The 16,663-nt window shown below is 40.4% G+C and overlaps 1 long non-coding RNA gene across 1 annotated transcript; it reads left to right on the forward strand.

Moving 5' to 3' along the window:
* Nucleotides 1-10,363: 10,363 nt before the first annotated feature.
* On the forward strand, nucleotides 10,364-13,965 carry LOC110343076. The gene is made up of 2 exons (XR_002385278.2): nucleotides 10,364-10,732; nucleotides 13,600-13,965. It is a non-coding gene; the product is annotated as an uncharacterized LOC110343076 (long non-coding RNA).
* Nucleotides 13,966-16,663: the final 2,698 nt, after the last annotated feature.

Consider the following 16,663-nt stretch of genomic DNA (forward strand, 5'->3'; position numbering starts at 1 on the left):
TAACTGTAGGTAGTGAAACTCCACTGGAGAAAACAATTGTGGATAGCTTTTTCATTATGTGTGCCAGCCTGTGTCCACTTCCCTCTGCCAGTTTTGGGAGCCTCATCTGGCTTGAACCTGTGCACGTTGCTACCGTCTCTTTGAGTGCATATATGTATCAGTCCTGTTGTGTCTGGAAGACATTGTTTTGTTGAAGTCACCTCTTCCCATAGTTCCCTGTGCCCTGAGAAGGAGAGTTTGATAATGACTTCCCATAAAGGACTGCGTGTTCCAAAATCTCTCAGTCTCTGCCTCTTGTCCAGCTGTGGGGCCCTGTGTTAGTTCCCATCCTCTGATGATGGCTTAGCAAAGCTCTGCTCTGTGGGTATAGCAGAGTGTCATTAGGAATCGTCGTATCACAGTGCTCTGTTAGTAGATCAATAACACTTGGTTTTCCCCTAGGCCTGTGGTCTATCCAGTCTAAGGTTCATGGCCACCCAAGCAGTGTCAGGGAAGGGTTCCATTTTGTGCAGTAGGTCTTAAATCCAGTCAGAGAGAAGTTGATTATTCCCATAACACTGTGCCACTATTACATCAGCATGCCTTGCAGGCAGGTCACCATTATAGATTGTAAATCTGAAGATTTCTATCTGGGTTGGTGTTTAGCTTTCTCCTCTGATAATGAACATAGCACCTTCCAATATTATGAACACAAGTCAGTGGGCGGGGGAGGAGGGTGAAGGCTCTAGTTAAGCACCAGCTTGACAACTCCATGTGATATGTCAAATCATTTTTCTGTGTAGAAATGGATATATTTGGGAGAATATATCATTTTGGCACCTTTTGATCTGTTTTTAGATAGAATCATAAGTAGCCTTGACTGGCTTCAAATTTGCTATATGGTTGAAGATGACCTTGAACTTTCTAATCCTCATATCACTGCTTCCCAAATGTTGGAACTACAAGTTTGTGCAGCCATATCCAGTTAAGATGGAGCTGAGTATGGAACACAAGGGTTTATGCATACTAAGTAAACATTCTGCCAACTCAGCCATGTTCCAGCCCCTCAATACCACTTTGAAAGCCTTTTCCTCATTGGATTGACACTGCACCTTTTCTGAAAAGCAATGCATGTAGGTGTATAGGTCTAGTTTTGAAGTTTGCTGATCTGTTTATTTTGTTTATCTTTATTGTCAAAACTTTATAGAAAAATTGGAAAATTGGGTAGATTTTTTCACCATTTTTCATTGCTTTGGCTGCTTTAGAACTATTGTATTTCTACAAAAATCTCAGAATTAGTTTCTCAACTTATTTTTAAATCTTCTAAAAAGAACAGTTGTGAGTTTTGATACTGATCTTGGGAGATCAATTTGTGGACATTGAACATCTTAATACTAAATCTGTAAGCGTAAATATAAGACAACGGTTCCCATATTTTCAAGTCTCCTTTAGTTATTTGGTCATGTTTTCTCATTTTCACTGTAGAGGAATTTGTGTTTACTTGTGGGTTTGATGCTGTTAGCCTTGAGCTGTTTGTTTGCATGCTGTTCTCACTACCAGAAGTAATCTCTTTTTTACCCTCCCACTAGTGCAAGCTCACTCATTCTTATGTTTTGAAAGAAGTCTTTCCTACCCTCCCTGGAGCTGAGGAACCTACTACAGAATTCCTACCATCAAAGGCATCTTTAGTCCTCAGATGACTCCAGGCATCCCCCCCTTCCAAGATGGAAAGCTTGTATAATAATTGTAGAGGCAAAAACAAAACACAAAGGAAGGAAGGGACCCCACTGAGCTCCCACACCTGGGATGGTTGTGGTTGGTAATAGATATTGGTGCCGTGATTGCTCATTTAAAATCATTTTTGTCATAACTGAAAACATGGCCAAGACTCTTTCTCATCCAGGACAAATAAAAAGAACTGGGATCAAGCAAAATAAAAATGGTTGCAATGACAGTAATCTCAGCAAGTGACCTGGTCTCACCCCAAAGCTGTTCCTCCTCCATCTGTGTCTTCCAGCAGAGCTCATCTTTCTTTAACTTCTGGGTGGACTTAGAGAGGCGGGGCTGTAACTAGTAATAGCTAGGCTACTTCATCTTACCTGAGAGACAAGTTTCAGTCATACAGGAAATCAAAATATTTTCAGAACTCACAGACAAAATAATAAAGTAATAATTAAATATTTAGTCTCATGGCTCAAGAAAATTTGCAATGAACAGAACCTTCCAAAAAAGCTATGTTTCTGAGAAATACTTATATTAAAGAAATTACTATGCAGGGGCTGGAGAAATGGCTTGGCTATTAAAAGCATGTACTGTTCTTGAAGAGGAACTAAGTTTGGGTCCCAGAATCAACATTGGGCATCAAAATGCTCAGAACTCCAGCTTCAGGGAATAAAATGCCCTCTTCTGGCCTCTGAGAGCACTTGCACTCATGTGCATTTACCCACATACAGGCACACACATAAAAATCAATAAGGGTAGAACAAGCTTCGCCACATTCTTCCTATTTCCATGGTTTCTCTGCAATATGAAATCTATGAGGGTAATCTTAAAAGTCCCATTGTCTGAAATTTCAAACACTTTAAAAGTTCACCCTGTAAAGCATCCAAGACTCAAAGTTCAAGCCTCTCTAAAACACCCAGTCTTTCTAAAAATACCCAGCCTTTCTAAAACTCCAGAATCTCTCTCTATAAAAGTTCAGAACTAACTGTGGGCTCCTATAAAACCAAAATAAGTGGAAGCCTTCCTTACTCCACAAGGAAGGAACCAAGACAAAGTTCAACAGTGTGAAAAGTTAGGTACTTAATGCCTGGAACCCACTCATGATGCTCTAGGCTCCAAAGCACCTGTGAAGCTAGTTCCATTTCTCAGGTTCTGCCATCACAGCACACATGACTCACCTCATAGGATCAGTCTGGCTCCACTTCACAGCTGCTGCTGTTCTTAGTGGTGGTCCCATGGTACTGGAGTCTCCAAAAAGATGGGCTGCCCACCGCAGCTGGGCTGACTCTTTTCACTAGCCTCCACTGGGCTCTCTGCAAGCCTCAACTTCTCTACTTGATGCCTCAACCCCAGGGCTTTTACTGCTGCTAAGGCTGCACCTTCACCAATAGCCTCTTATGATGCCAAGCCCCAGCTCTCTCAATGACTCCCTCGTGTCTTCAAAATCAATACCACCTGTGAAACTTACAAATTAAAAAATTAGTTAAGCATTAAAATCTGTTTTTCAATACTTACGAAAGAAACATCCGTGTGCATCTATGCACACATATGTGCAATGTGTGTACATGTTAGTATGGGTGTATACATGTGTGCATGCACACACATATATGTCTGTGTAGGCCACAGGTCTATGATGAGTGTCTTCCTCAATTGCCCTCTACCTTATTTTTGGAGGCAAGGTCTCTCACTAAACTGACTACCAATAAGTTTATGTGTATAATTATGATAACTCCCTCACTAGAATATTAGCTTTACAGTATCTCATTTAGAACTCAGGATTATAGTTACACTTTTTAATTTAGTATCTGGCACATAGAAGGAACGTCATAAATGTAAAGTAAGCGTTATATTATAATGCATTCCCTGGTGGGGAAACACAAAAGTATATTTAAATATTATTTCATGCATATTTCATGTTTTTACATTTGGATGGGTATTGTTTTTGGTTTTTGGGGTTTTTTTTTTTTTGGTTTTTACGAGACAGGGTTTCTCTGTATTGTTTTGGAGGCTATCGGTCCAGCCCAGCCTCGAACTCACAAAGATCCGCCTGCCTCTGCCTCCTAAGTGCTGGGATTAAAGTCGTGCACCACCACCGCCCGGCGGGTGGGTATTGTTAATGTCCTTAAAATATATCAATTCAGTTCCATTCTAAAGAAGAGTAAGGGTGTGATAGTTACTCTGCTATATCATCTCAGTCATTTTTATGAAAAGGACACTGGACAGTTATGTTCCTTGCTTGTGGAAGAAAAGGCAAAATAAGCTTAAGCTGAAGTAAAGAGAGAAACATCTCCACAAATGTCAGTTTGGTGTTCGCCATTGTGAACCTGTCCTGGTATGGAGCATGGTTCAAGCTAGTTGCTTATGAGTAGCCAGTGATTAAAATATTCTGAATTACCATCAAGGAAATAAAACACATGATGTAGAATACACAGAGATATGTCACAACCCCTCTTCAATGAGAAGAGTCTACTCCTCATATGAGGGATAACCAGACATCTGGCTATATCTCAGTAAAGGTGGGGACCTCTGCAGAGCCTCGATGTCCCCAAGACAAGTTTCCTGCTGTGCCTTGAACAGTCAGTTCCATTATCTGATAATAACAGGTAACTATAATTTAGGAATACTGTACATATTCTCAGAACACCTTTATCTATTTTTTCTTGATAACGAGAAAAATAAGCTAGAACTTCTTGGATATGCAAGAAAATCAACTTTGGGGTAAAATATATACAATATGGTTGGTATACATAACTAAGAATTTACTATATATAATATGGTGAATTTTGTACATAATCAGGTTTGCTACAGTGAAATTTTTCAAATGGCCATGTTATTTATTTCCTTGACCTAAACGTATTATTCACACTGCATCTTTCATAAATCACCCAACAATTTGTTATGTGCAACTGAACTGAAAACTTGGCTGGTATCCACTACATCCAAAGGTCAGTACTGGTGAAATGTAGGGGATGATAATGACACACTTTCTAGAAGCTCTCAGCTATTTGGAGGCATGTTTGTTGCTGAATTCAGAGCATCCAAATGCTGTGAGAAAACATCTCTGTGTGGGGATGGGTGGAGAATGAAACGGGAGGGGGGTGAGAGAAGATTTAGTTCAATGACTACATGTCCCCTTTTTTCTTGCCCTAAGAGAGCATCATTGGATTATTTCTAGAATTGTATGACTGGAAATAGCCCGTGCAACTGCTAAACACGTAGTACATTTCCAATGTACCATAAACACATGACTGGGAAAGGGCAATAGCTATGAACCGACTTTCTTTGCTTTAAATTAGAAAGCATTTCAAAGTATTCCTTTTAACTTGTGTTCCCTTTATTACTGTTGGTATGATGGTGGTCAAATTCCCATTAGACTGGACAATTTTAATTGTAAGGTTTACATCTTGTTTCCTGAGTCTAAGTATTTCTAAAGTTCTCTTTCATTCCAAGAACAGTTCCTACCATCTACTTAACCACGAATCTTGGCTGCATTACTGAACTCACAAGTTATCTGAACAAAATAATTATTGTCAATTACGTCTGTAATTACTAACACCATTAGTCTTGTTAACTAACAGACAGCAACTCCACCTTGATCTTTTCTCAAAACACTCTTTGCAGGCCATTTGCTCTTCTATCCAAAAACTAGGACCTGCTTGTCATGCTCCAGAAAAAAAGGCCTCTTTTCTTTATTTATTTTTCTAAGTAGTACTAACTGGAGATGAAATGGCATTTTAGCAGCATACAGTGTGGTTCCTGAGCATTCTACACATGAGCAATTTTACAATGAATAGATTGGAAATTTTAGCAATTTTTAATATACACATTGAAACAATCATCTAGTTTTCTCCTTTTAGTAGTAATTCCATGGGGTTAATTTGACAGCAGACTTTCTTCATGTTAAATTATCCTTGAATTGTTCAAGATAAGTTTGAACTATTTCTAGTATTTTATTCCTATCTTTATCTTTATTCACTAGCTTGAGTGGGCTTTATAGCATTATCTTGACCTGTTAATGATTTCTAGATCAATGAGGTTCTTCTAACACTATTTGAGGAAAAACATTTTTGAAGATAGGGGTTATCTGTTTGCTTTAAAATTTATTTTTATTTCACATATATAGGTGTTTTGTTTGCATGTATGTCTGTGCACAATATGTGTACCTGGTGCCCATCAGATCCCTTGGAACTGGAATTACAGACAGCAGCTGTGAGCTGCTATGTGGGAACTGGGAATTGAACTCAGAGTTTCTAGAAGAGCAGCCAGTGCTCTTAACCTCTGAACCATCCCTTGGGTCTGAATTGCCTTTCTTTAATGCCCAGTCCACTGGCCTGTAATGCCATCTCAGATACTTAGGTTAGAAGTATAGGATATTAGCCAGCACTCGGGAGGCAGAGGCAGGTGTATCTCTGTGAGTTCAAGGCCAGCCTGGTCTACAGAGTGAGTTCCAGGACAGCCTCCAAAAGCCACAGAGAAACCTTGTCTCAAGAAACCAAAAAAAAGAAAAGTATAGGAATTAGGCTTAAGCTGTATTATTTCCTTGGTAGTTGTTAGTATATTTGTATTTCCAATTTCTTCTAGAATCTCTTTAGAGTTGCATTTTTCTTGGACATTTTCTGGGTTGATTTCATCATTTCTTTATTTAGATTAGTTATATATTTTAAAGCTAGGCAGCTAGCTGACTTTGAAAAAAATCTTGTAATTTTTTTTTACCCTCTAGGAATTTGTGCTCTCATATAATAGTTACATGGTCTGAATCATATTTTCCAAATGTATTGACTAATACATTGAATCACCTGAACTTCCTAGAGCCAAGATAAATTAGATCTCCTTTTTGTTTCAGTCTACCTGGAACTTTCACCCCAATAGATCAGGTTAAACTGACAGTGTTTATTCTTTAGGAAGACTTTTCTGGCAGCCATCAGCAAGGTACTGTAAGCTTTTTTCTTTCCATGACTTTTTAATGTATAAATATTTACTGTATATAATGTATACACACATTGTTGTAGTTCTTGGAAGGTTTCTGCTGTATATATCAAAAAAGCAGTTTTCAACAACCAATTTTAGGAGTATACTGATAATATACAGTAGATATCAGGTATGGTGATTTGAATCAGAGTGGCTCCCGTAAGCTCATATATTTGAATACTTGGTCCTTGGCTGGTGGAACTGTTTGAGAAGGATTAGGGGTGTAGCCTTGTAGAGACGATGTCACTGAAGGTAGGCTTTGAGCTTTCAAAAGATTAGTGATTCTCTCTTTCTGCATCAGGGCTGTATCTCAAAATGTGAGTTCTCAGCCATCCTGGGCTCTGTCTAAAATCTTAAACCAGATTATAAATTGTCATTTTTTTCTTTTATAAGTTCTCTTTGTCATGGTAGCTTATCACAGCAATATAAAAGAAAAATGTATCAGGCATGAGAGAACAAACCTTTAATTCCAGCACTTTGAAGGAAGAGTTCAGTGGAATAATGTGACTTTGAGGCAAGCCTGGTCTACACTGTGTTTTCCAGGCCAAGCAGAGCTACATAGTGAAACTTTCTCTCAAAGAAGAAATGATACTGTAGAGTGAAGCTCTGGAGAATTTGGGTGCACAGACATTTACACTTGACTCCTCCGTGTTTTCCTATCTCCCAGTCCAAACTGTAATGTGCTGCAAATGTGTTACAATGAGAAGCATCCCTGGATCTCTAATGACAAAGCAAAATAATTGAAAGCCTGTGGGTTGTCATTAAATATGAGCTGGAAGTTTATTATCCAATGTTATAGAAGGGGAGGAGTATCTCAGGAGGTTTCTGTCCCCACAGACATTCAGGAGATCTGCCAACTCCTGGTCTTTCATGGTGGTTTTTATGACATTCAGTGTGTGTGTGTGTGTGTGTGTGTGTGTGTGTGTGTGTGTGTGTGTGTGTGTGTGTGTGTGTAAAACAGCTTTTCATTTTTAAATTTTTCATTTTCTTTGTTAATTTACTTATTTGTTTGGTTGGGTTTTTTTTTGTTTTGGGTTTTTTGGGTTTTTTTGTTTTTTGTCTTTTGTTTTTTGTTTCTTTTTTGAGACAAGGTTTCTCTGTGTAGCCCTGGCTATCTTGGAAATGGCTGGCTTCGTACTCACAGATATTCACTTACCTCTGCCTAAGTGCTGGGATTGAAGGTGTGTGCCACTATGCCTGGCTAGTTAGTTAGCCAACCTTTAAGAGAGTATGTAGCAGGATCTTTCTTTTGAGCCACCAACCAGCTCCCAAATCAAGACATGGAAACTTCTTATATTTTTGGATGTGAGACTAGTCTTTAACAGCTGAGCCATCTCTCCAGCCCACATGGAGACTTCTTATTAGTTATGAATGCTTGACCTTATCTTAGCTCTTATTTCTTGCTAGCTCTTATAATTTAACCTGTTTCTCTTCATCTTCATTTTGCCTCAGGGCTTTTTACCTTTCTTTCCCTCTGTATCTTACTTTCACTGCTCCTCATGTCTGGCTGGCGGCTGCCTGACTTCTGGCCCTGAGCATGTCCCTTTCTTTCTCCCTCGTTCTCTCCTCCTCCTTCTTCTCTCTCCTCTAACCTAGAGTTCTCTTACTTATTCTCTCTTCCCACCAGCCCCACAGATCCTTCTCCAGCCTAGCTTGTGGTCACTCAGCTTTTTATTAAACCCATCATGTGTCTTAGGCAGTCAAGGTGAAACAGCAACACATCTTTTCATTGTTAACCAAGGCAGCATAAACAAATGTAACACATCTTTACACAGTTAAAATAATATTTTAGGAGGTGTGGAGGCCACATCTCCGCAACAAGAGTGTATTACAGGAAGCTATCTGATGAATACTGACAGCAGGAAAGAATTGGGTGGGGTCTCATATTTGCCTTTGATGCTAAGTGCTTTATCTTATCCTTTTATCTGAATAGGCAGGTCCCACTGCTGTAGGATATGATTTTAAAGTGTGTTGCTTTTGTTTATGCTCTGGAACATTTGTTTAATGATGCAAAGATGTGTTTGAGTAAATAAAATTCACCTGCGGTCAGGAGTCTGGGTCAGTAGCTAGCTGACAGGAAGTTGCAGGGAGGAGTCAGGTGGAGAAGGTTTATAAGGAGGGGTGAGCCAACACTAGGACTTCTTGGGAGACCCAAGGTGAGCTGCTTGCTGTTCAACCTCTCTGGGAAGCAGGATTTTACCTCAACCTTTGAATCTTGAGTTCTTTAGTGGAACAGAGATTTAAATAAGTTTCCTTAGTAGCTTTGAAAGGGTCGGTTCCTGAGGGTAGTGAATAGGCTGAATAGGATGGCTGTATCATAAAAAGGCCAAACAAAGAGAAACAACATTCCCATCTTCAATCTGAGGCTTCAGGTATGGTCACGCTCCCCGGTATAAGCCCCGAAATGTGCCCTGGCTCTATCCCCTCCACTTGCTGCAGTGCTCTATCCCCTCCACTTGCTGCAGTGCTCTATCCCCTCCACTTGCTGCAGTGCTCTATCCCCTCCACTTGCTGCAGTGCATAGTACTCTCAAAGGCCTTCTCACTCCTCATTGTATTAGAACAGAGTTTCTCAGAGGAAGACATCTTCCTCAAGGAGGGCAACTACAAAGTCCATGAACACAATCTTGCACCCACAAAGCCTGGCAGGCAGTCTCTTACCCACAGATGATTTGAAGTATCTGCTTATTAACCAGAGTGCATGGGGCTGTCTTCCAATATAACCTATGGTGAACACTGACTTTTTAGCCCAGATGCACCTGCTGCCCTGCCGTCTGGACAGAGCACATGTGTCACAGTGTGCATGTAGAGGTCAGCAAACAGCAGTGTGGATCTGATTCTCTTCCTCCAGCTTCATGTGGGTTCTGGGAACTCCTCAGCTCAGGCTGTCAGGCCTGAAGAGCAAATGCTTTCACCCGGCCTGCCTGCCAGTCACCCCACCCCCAAGGAAGGAATAAGTCTCCAGTTATCCTAAGTAATATTTTTAATATCACATAGTATTCAAAATCCCTTATTTTCACTGCTCCTCCTGATGGGTACTGATTGTGCATTTTACAGCTAAACTACCTAAAGCTCATTAAGTATCAATAACTCGTCCTAAGCAACATAGCTTATAAGAAAGTAAAACTAAGTCCATTCATAGGAGGACCCTCCAGCCAAAGATTCCTACATTTTCAGAAGTTGTCTATGATACCTAGTTGGGCAATACGGTGCCATTTATAAACTGAGAAAACTCCTACAGGGACCTGTAATTGATTATTTTTATACACTTCTGGCTCTTTGGGGTCCTGCCACTCAGCTCCCAAATAATCACATGGAGTCTTATTTTTGCCTATGAATGCCTGATCTTAGCTTGGCTTCTTTCTAGCTAGCTTTTCATATCTTTTTTTTTTTTTTTTGGTTTTTACGAGACAGGGTTTCTCTGTATTGTTTTCGAGGCTGTCGGTCCAGCCCAGCCTTGAACTCAAAGAGATCCGCCTGCCTCTGCCTCCCGAGTGCTGGGATTAAAGGCGTGCGCCACCACCGCCCGGCACTTTTCATATCTTAAATTATCCCATCTACCTTTTGCCTCTGGGCTTTCATCTTTCTTCATTTCTGTATACCTTTCTTCTTACTCTGCAACTTGCTATGTAGCTGGGTGGCTGACCCTTGATGTCTTCCTCTCCTCCTTTTCTCCATCCCCAATCTCTTCTTCCCAGATTTTTTCTTCTATTTATTCTCTCTGCCTGCCAGCCCCACCTATCCTTTTTCCTGCCTTGCTGTTGGCCACTCAGCTCTTTATTATCCCAAATCAGGTGTTATAGGCAGGCAGTGACACAGCTTAACAACTAAACAAATGCAACGTGAAAGAATGTGACACATATTTGCATCGTTAAACAAACATTCCATAGTATAAGTAAATGTAACACATCTTTAACTGATGTTCTACAACAGAGACCCTCAAGTTTGTGATCCGTGGTCCCCAGGAATATGGCACAGTTCTTTTCTCTGTACCTCCTCCCTCCCGTGAGGCAGAGGATATGACTCTGAGCCTCATGGAACTCACCCATCATCCTAAATCTGAGGTAAAGTTTACTCTTAACTGTAGCCCTTTTCAGAGACGCCCCTCTATCCATGTCTACCCCCATGCTGTCCTTGATACTTGAATTGGGTTTAGCATTAGGCTCAGACTTTTGTAAAGACAGAAAAAGGAATCCTCTTAAAGTTGCTTCTGTTAACACCCTGAATAGACACTTAAAGTAGTACGATGTGCACACACAGTAAATGCAAAATGAGCAAAGAAAACTGTGCTAATCTGCTTCCACTGTCAACTTGACACAAACCTAGTCACCAAAAGGGAACCTTGGCTGAAGAATCATCTACAGCAGATTGCTGCTCTGTGAACGTATCTGTGAGGCATGTTCTTAATAGTTAATTGGTGTAGGAGGGCCCAGCTCATTGGGGATCTAGGCTGTTTGAGGAAGCCAGAGGAAGCAAACCACTAAGCAGTGTTCCTCTGTAACCTCTGCTTCAGTTCATGCCTCAATGGATGATAGCCTATAAGCCAAGTAAACCCTTCCCTCTCCAAGGTGCTTCTGTTCAATGTCTTATCACTGCAACAAAAAGCAAATTAGAATAAAAATCAAACCATAAATTAATTTCTAAATACAGATATTATCCTATAATACTCCTGAAGTGAGAAGCCATTCTGTCCTTGGAGGAGGAGAGTGATGGCTCAAGGTACTATTGTCTGAAATGAGAGTAGCCATGTGGGATGTGTTGGTACATGCCTGTAGCCCCAGTTACTGAGGTTGACATGAGAGGATCATTTGACCTCAGCAATTCCAGGCCAAGCTGGGCAACATGGTAAGACTGTTTTGAAAAATGAGGGGATTTGTTGGTGGTGGCACAGGCCTTTAATCTCAGCACTTGGGAGACAGCGGCAGGCTACAAAGCTATACAGAAACCCTGTCTCGAAAAACCAAGAAAAAAAATGAGGGGGGTTAGGATAAGGAAAGTGAGGAGAAAGGAAGGGAAGGGGAGGAGGAGGGAAAAAAAACCCTGTGTTTGTAGCACTTAGAATCAAGTTGGCCATCTCACAACAAAATAAATGTAAATTACTTCATGAGGAGCAGAGGCAGTATTTCCAATGATCTTGCCAAATGAGGAGGGATAGTCTGGTAGAAATGGAAATGGGTCAAAGACCAGGCCAGCCTGAGGTACAAAATGTCTCTAGAAAAAAAAATACCCAGGCTTAGAGCTGTTAGTAATTTTATTATGCCCCAGGAACTGTGAAGGAAAAGCAGTTAGTGATGTAATAGAGAAGCACACTTTGTCCACATTTCCACAGTCTCTTTTTAACCTTCAAATCATTCATTATATATGATGGATACTGAAACTGTGATAAATAAATTCATTCTGTTGTCTCAAAAATGGCTGCAAATACACGAATGGCTAGTAGTATTTACCTTAAATCAGAAATTACAAGTAGAATAGAATGTAATGCCAGCCTCCTACTTTTTCACACAAGACAACTAGACGAAAGTAGGACATTTTTAGGTCTTCTGCTGTAAAACTTGTAGTTTATCACTCTTTCAAAACTGAAAACTAGTCTATTTCCTTGTGAGAGTAAAACTCTGGTGTGAGGTCTCAAGTGTTTTCCTTGAGGGAGGACCATACTCTCTTGGATGTGCGCATTATGCATATGACACTCAAGCTGTCATTCTGCATCAAATTACTTTTGCTCTTTTTATTTCACTATCCATGTAGAATGTGAGCTCATGGCAATGGCATTTGTGCTTTGTGACATGGGGACTAGACCTTCCAGGTGACCTTTTTCAAATCACACATGGCAGCTAGCTGAATATCAGTTGTCCTCTTTCAGGTGATGACATTTGAGTTGTCCTCTTCATCTTGGGGCCTTCCAAAGCCAATGTATTCATCCAACTTACCAGCAGCATTAACAGTGATGAACACTGTCTTCCCCCCCCCCGCCCCGCGCTGAATTTGTAAAGTGTATCTTGTCATTTTCAATTACTAAACTGTTAAAAGAAACCTGTCTTCCTGTGAGTGTTACTTGTAGCCATGCCCATGCTAATGCTAGAGATGCTGCCATGCTCTCCCTGCCACAGGAAGGAATGTGTACTTAGGCTGGATTGCCTACTAATCCTATTATTCTAGTCATAAAAGGCTAATTCTAGATTATACTAATGGAGGTAGCAATTTACAGCTGATCTAAAAAATCCTTTTAAATATTTGACTTAACTTTTTCTCTGTGAACAATATAATAACAGGAGAAACCAAACAAATGCATATATTCTTGCAGCTGGAATTTAGTAAGAACGTAGCAAGTACAAATGGTTCAGCAAACAAAAGTCATCAGAATTTTCATTGTTGTAACCAAATGCCAAATAAACAACTTGGGTGGGGGGAAAATTTATTTCGGCTCACAGTCTCATGATTTGGAGACTGTGGTGGAGCAGGGAAGTTCATATGATAGCAGCCAGGAAATGGAGCCAAGCAGTAACTAAGAGGGCACTAAAGCAGGATATAGTCCCCAAGGACATGCTCCCAGTGACCAACTTCCTCCAGCCAGCCTTCACCTTCTGTACTCCCACTGCCTCCCATGAGCTATTCAAATATTAACCCATCCATGATGAAGCCATTCACTAGGCCAGGCATCTTACGATTTCAATCATCTCTGGAAATGCTCTCAGAGGGACACTTAGGGGTGTGCTTTCCTAATCTAGGTGTTTCTCAATCCTATGGAGATGATAAGACTAATTATCACAGGTCATGGATCTACTAAGTAAGTGATCTGAGTGTTAAAAAAATTGTTTTAAGTTTTCCTGATACATTGTCCTCTCTGAGTCTGTGGTTTAGAGAGTTGATGGACTTTTCTTCAGTACTCTGTACACCCACTATCCACTGTTGGTGCTTCTGGTCCCCCCAGAAAGCTGACGATGGGAAACATCAGCAGAAAAGCAGAAGCAGAATGGAGTAGCATGTCTGTTGTTCCTCGACCCCTGCTTCAGTGAAGGTGTCATTCAAGATCTGCATGACGTAACTATGGCTCTCAGCTACCGTTCCCTTCTGCAACCTTTACACTCAGAGTTCCGTACCTGCCTCCTGCTCTTGCTGGTCTCTAAGCATCTCGTCATCCTTACTCCTACCCTCGTGCCTTCTTCCATGTGAAGATGCCGCAAGAGAGAACATCCTGGGAACCCAGGAGACCTCACCAAACATCCAATGCTCTGTCGCTTGATCTTGCACTTCTTACCTTCCAAACCTGTGAGAAAATAAATCTCTTCATAAATCATCCAGGCTCTCTTGCTTATAGCAGTAATAATAAGGTAAGGCAAACCAACCTGACTGGAGTCTTGATGTGAATAGATATGAATTGTTTGAAAATTGGCTTTTTTTGAAATCTGAATATATTGGAATATGGGTACTGATAGGGAAAACCGTGATGAACATTTTAATTTACAAGGTAAGCAACTTTGGGTTAACTATTCACAGCCCCGTGGCTAATGTTTATCTTTACTGTCTCCTGTAATTACACTTCCTCAACTAGGTCAAGTTTTTCCTATTCAGTTTGTAATTTGGGAGGCTTAAAAATAAATATTCTTCACTTGTTTTATGTTGTTAATATTATGTAAAGGGGAAATAAAATTGAGTAACTCAGCAAGCATGAAACATAGGCCACAAAGTAAAATATTTCAGCTTGATTCAAAGTGTTATACCTGGTATGGTGGTGTGAATAGGAATGGCCTCCATACTCCATACACGGAATGATTGGCCATTAAGAAGCAGTATTACTTGAGAGGTTAGTAGGTGTGGCCTTGTTGGAAGAGCTGTGTCACTGGGCATGGGTTTTGAGATTACAAAAGCCCATATCAGGCCTAGTTCTCTCTCTTCCTGCTGTGTATGGATCTGGATATACAACTCTCACCTACTCTCCAGCACCAGGTCTGTCTGTGTGCTGCCATACTGATAATGAACTAAGTGTCTGAAACTGTAAGACAGTCCTAGTTAAATGTTTTCCTTTATAAGATTTGTGGTGTCTCATGACAGCAATAGAACTAAAGCACATGGGAATATGTAAAATCCTAAAATTCGCTAATAAGTAAATAGAAGCAAATATACACTCAAATTAGACATCTCATTTATTTGTATAGACAACCTAAAATATCATTCTCATTTCAAATCAAATATAATTTTCTTTTAACTTATACTACTGTCTATAGCTAACCAATCAAGAACCAATGTTAATTGTTAAAACCACACCTAATAGCAGCATATGTATCTACCTCATGCTTTCTTCCTGTTAACATTTATGTTTTTAACACACACGCACACACATGCTTTAAAGAAACTATTTATATGTTATAGTAAAAAACTCTTCTCAGATAATAAAACTCTGCCACTGCCCAAGAAAATGAAAATGGGTCCTTAGAAATCCATTTTGTGTGCATTTGGCCTGGCACTTTGTCACCCAGAACTGTAGTTCTGGAACTGTGTTTCTAGACACAGATTACAGCGCTCATCTGTCTCTTCTGTAAATAACGGGGCAGGATCCGAATATCTGGCTCTCCCCTTGTTGTGTACCCAGCATTTAACCTCAGGCCCTCAGTGGTCACTGGCTGAATGAGGGAACCAGAACCAGAGAAACAGCCCATGAACTTTGTTTGCAGAGGTCCCCCAGATGCTTCTGGTGACCAGCTAATTCCAGAAACCTACACTGGCCTTAACACTTAAAATCTGGGGGAGATTTCAGCTCTCATCTCGTTCCCTGTACTTGTCTGGCAACCACAGGACATAAAGTCCGGGAAGTTAAATAACTTGTCACTTACAATCATATTTTCATATTTAGCAACACATTTTGGGATTAATGATGACAATGAGAAAATGAGACTAAAAGATAGAGTTTTTACCAAAAAAGGCAAACTATTTTACTACTTAGCCTTAGGGACTGAGAAAGGCCAGCCCCGTGCAGGCAAAGGATAATCAGAGCTGGGTTCACAGCAGTGCCTGCTCACTTCAGGTCCTGTCCCGGGACCTGTCCCAGGAAACTAAAGGGACCTCCTCCTGTGTTCCTTCTCTTCTCTTGGCTTCCATCCAGTTGTGCCTAAGAAGAAATGGGGCTTTCTCTTACTGAGTATCTACGTTGCCCTCTTCTCCCATACCCCTTCTCCTCTGGGCAGCAGAAGCTAGGCAAAAATCAGTGAAGCCATTTTTTTCCTCCAGAAATCTATCAACAATTTGAAATTCACTTGCTAACATGATATTTTGTACAAATACACCAAAAATGCTTCATACCCAAGCCTCTTACTTCTGCCTGCATAGTAACATGATTAGAAAATATTTGCGGCTAGATATTCATCAGAAAGTAAACATTTATTCACCTAGCTGTTATTTCCAGAGTCGTTTCACTATGTTTAGTTGGAATTTGCTTCAACCCATAATAATCTTTAAATCTTTTCAAAGGAATGCTTCAGTGATCTCTTCACGAGTGTGATGGCATCAGTTTTAAAGCAAAACTTAGTATCTGTTGGGAAATAATCCTCGTTAAAAGTATACTGTCTCAAAGACTATAAATAATAATAAGAAGCAATGGTGAGGAACTTACTGTGTGGCAATCATTATGCATGGAATACCACATCTGTCTGGACAATATATGCTGGTTATACAGCTATGCAGGAATGTGCAGAGATACACATACACATCTGTAAGTATGTGTCCTCTTAACAGTTTCTGAGCACATAGGAAGGTGTGGTTAGTACTGAAGCGACAATGGTATTTGCCTAACCAGTGACCATTCACCTTTCTTGCTGGGCCTCTGGGAAGGAGAAGGAGGTGTCTGTGTTGATTGCATCCCATTCCCTTTCACTTAGAAATCTTTCACTTGAAAATGTCTTGTCTAGAGCTATGTAGTCACTCTATGACATTGAAACTTGGACTTGTGGACACACTTTGAATGGAGGCTGGATCCTTGTTTGTCACCAAACCTGAATTCC

This window comes from Mesocricetus auratus, unplaced genomic scaffold (assembly GCF_017639785.1).
Source record: "Mesocricetus auratus isolate SY011 unplaced genomic scaffold, BCM_Maur_2.0 Super-Scaffold_100009, whole genome shotgun sequence".
Lineage (NCBI taxonomy): Eukaryota > Metazoa > Chordata > Mammalia > Rodentia > Cricetidae > Mesocricetus > Mesocricetus auratus.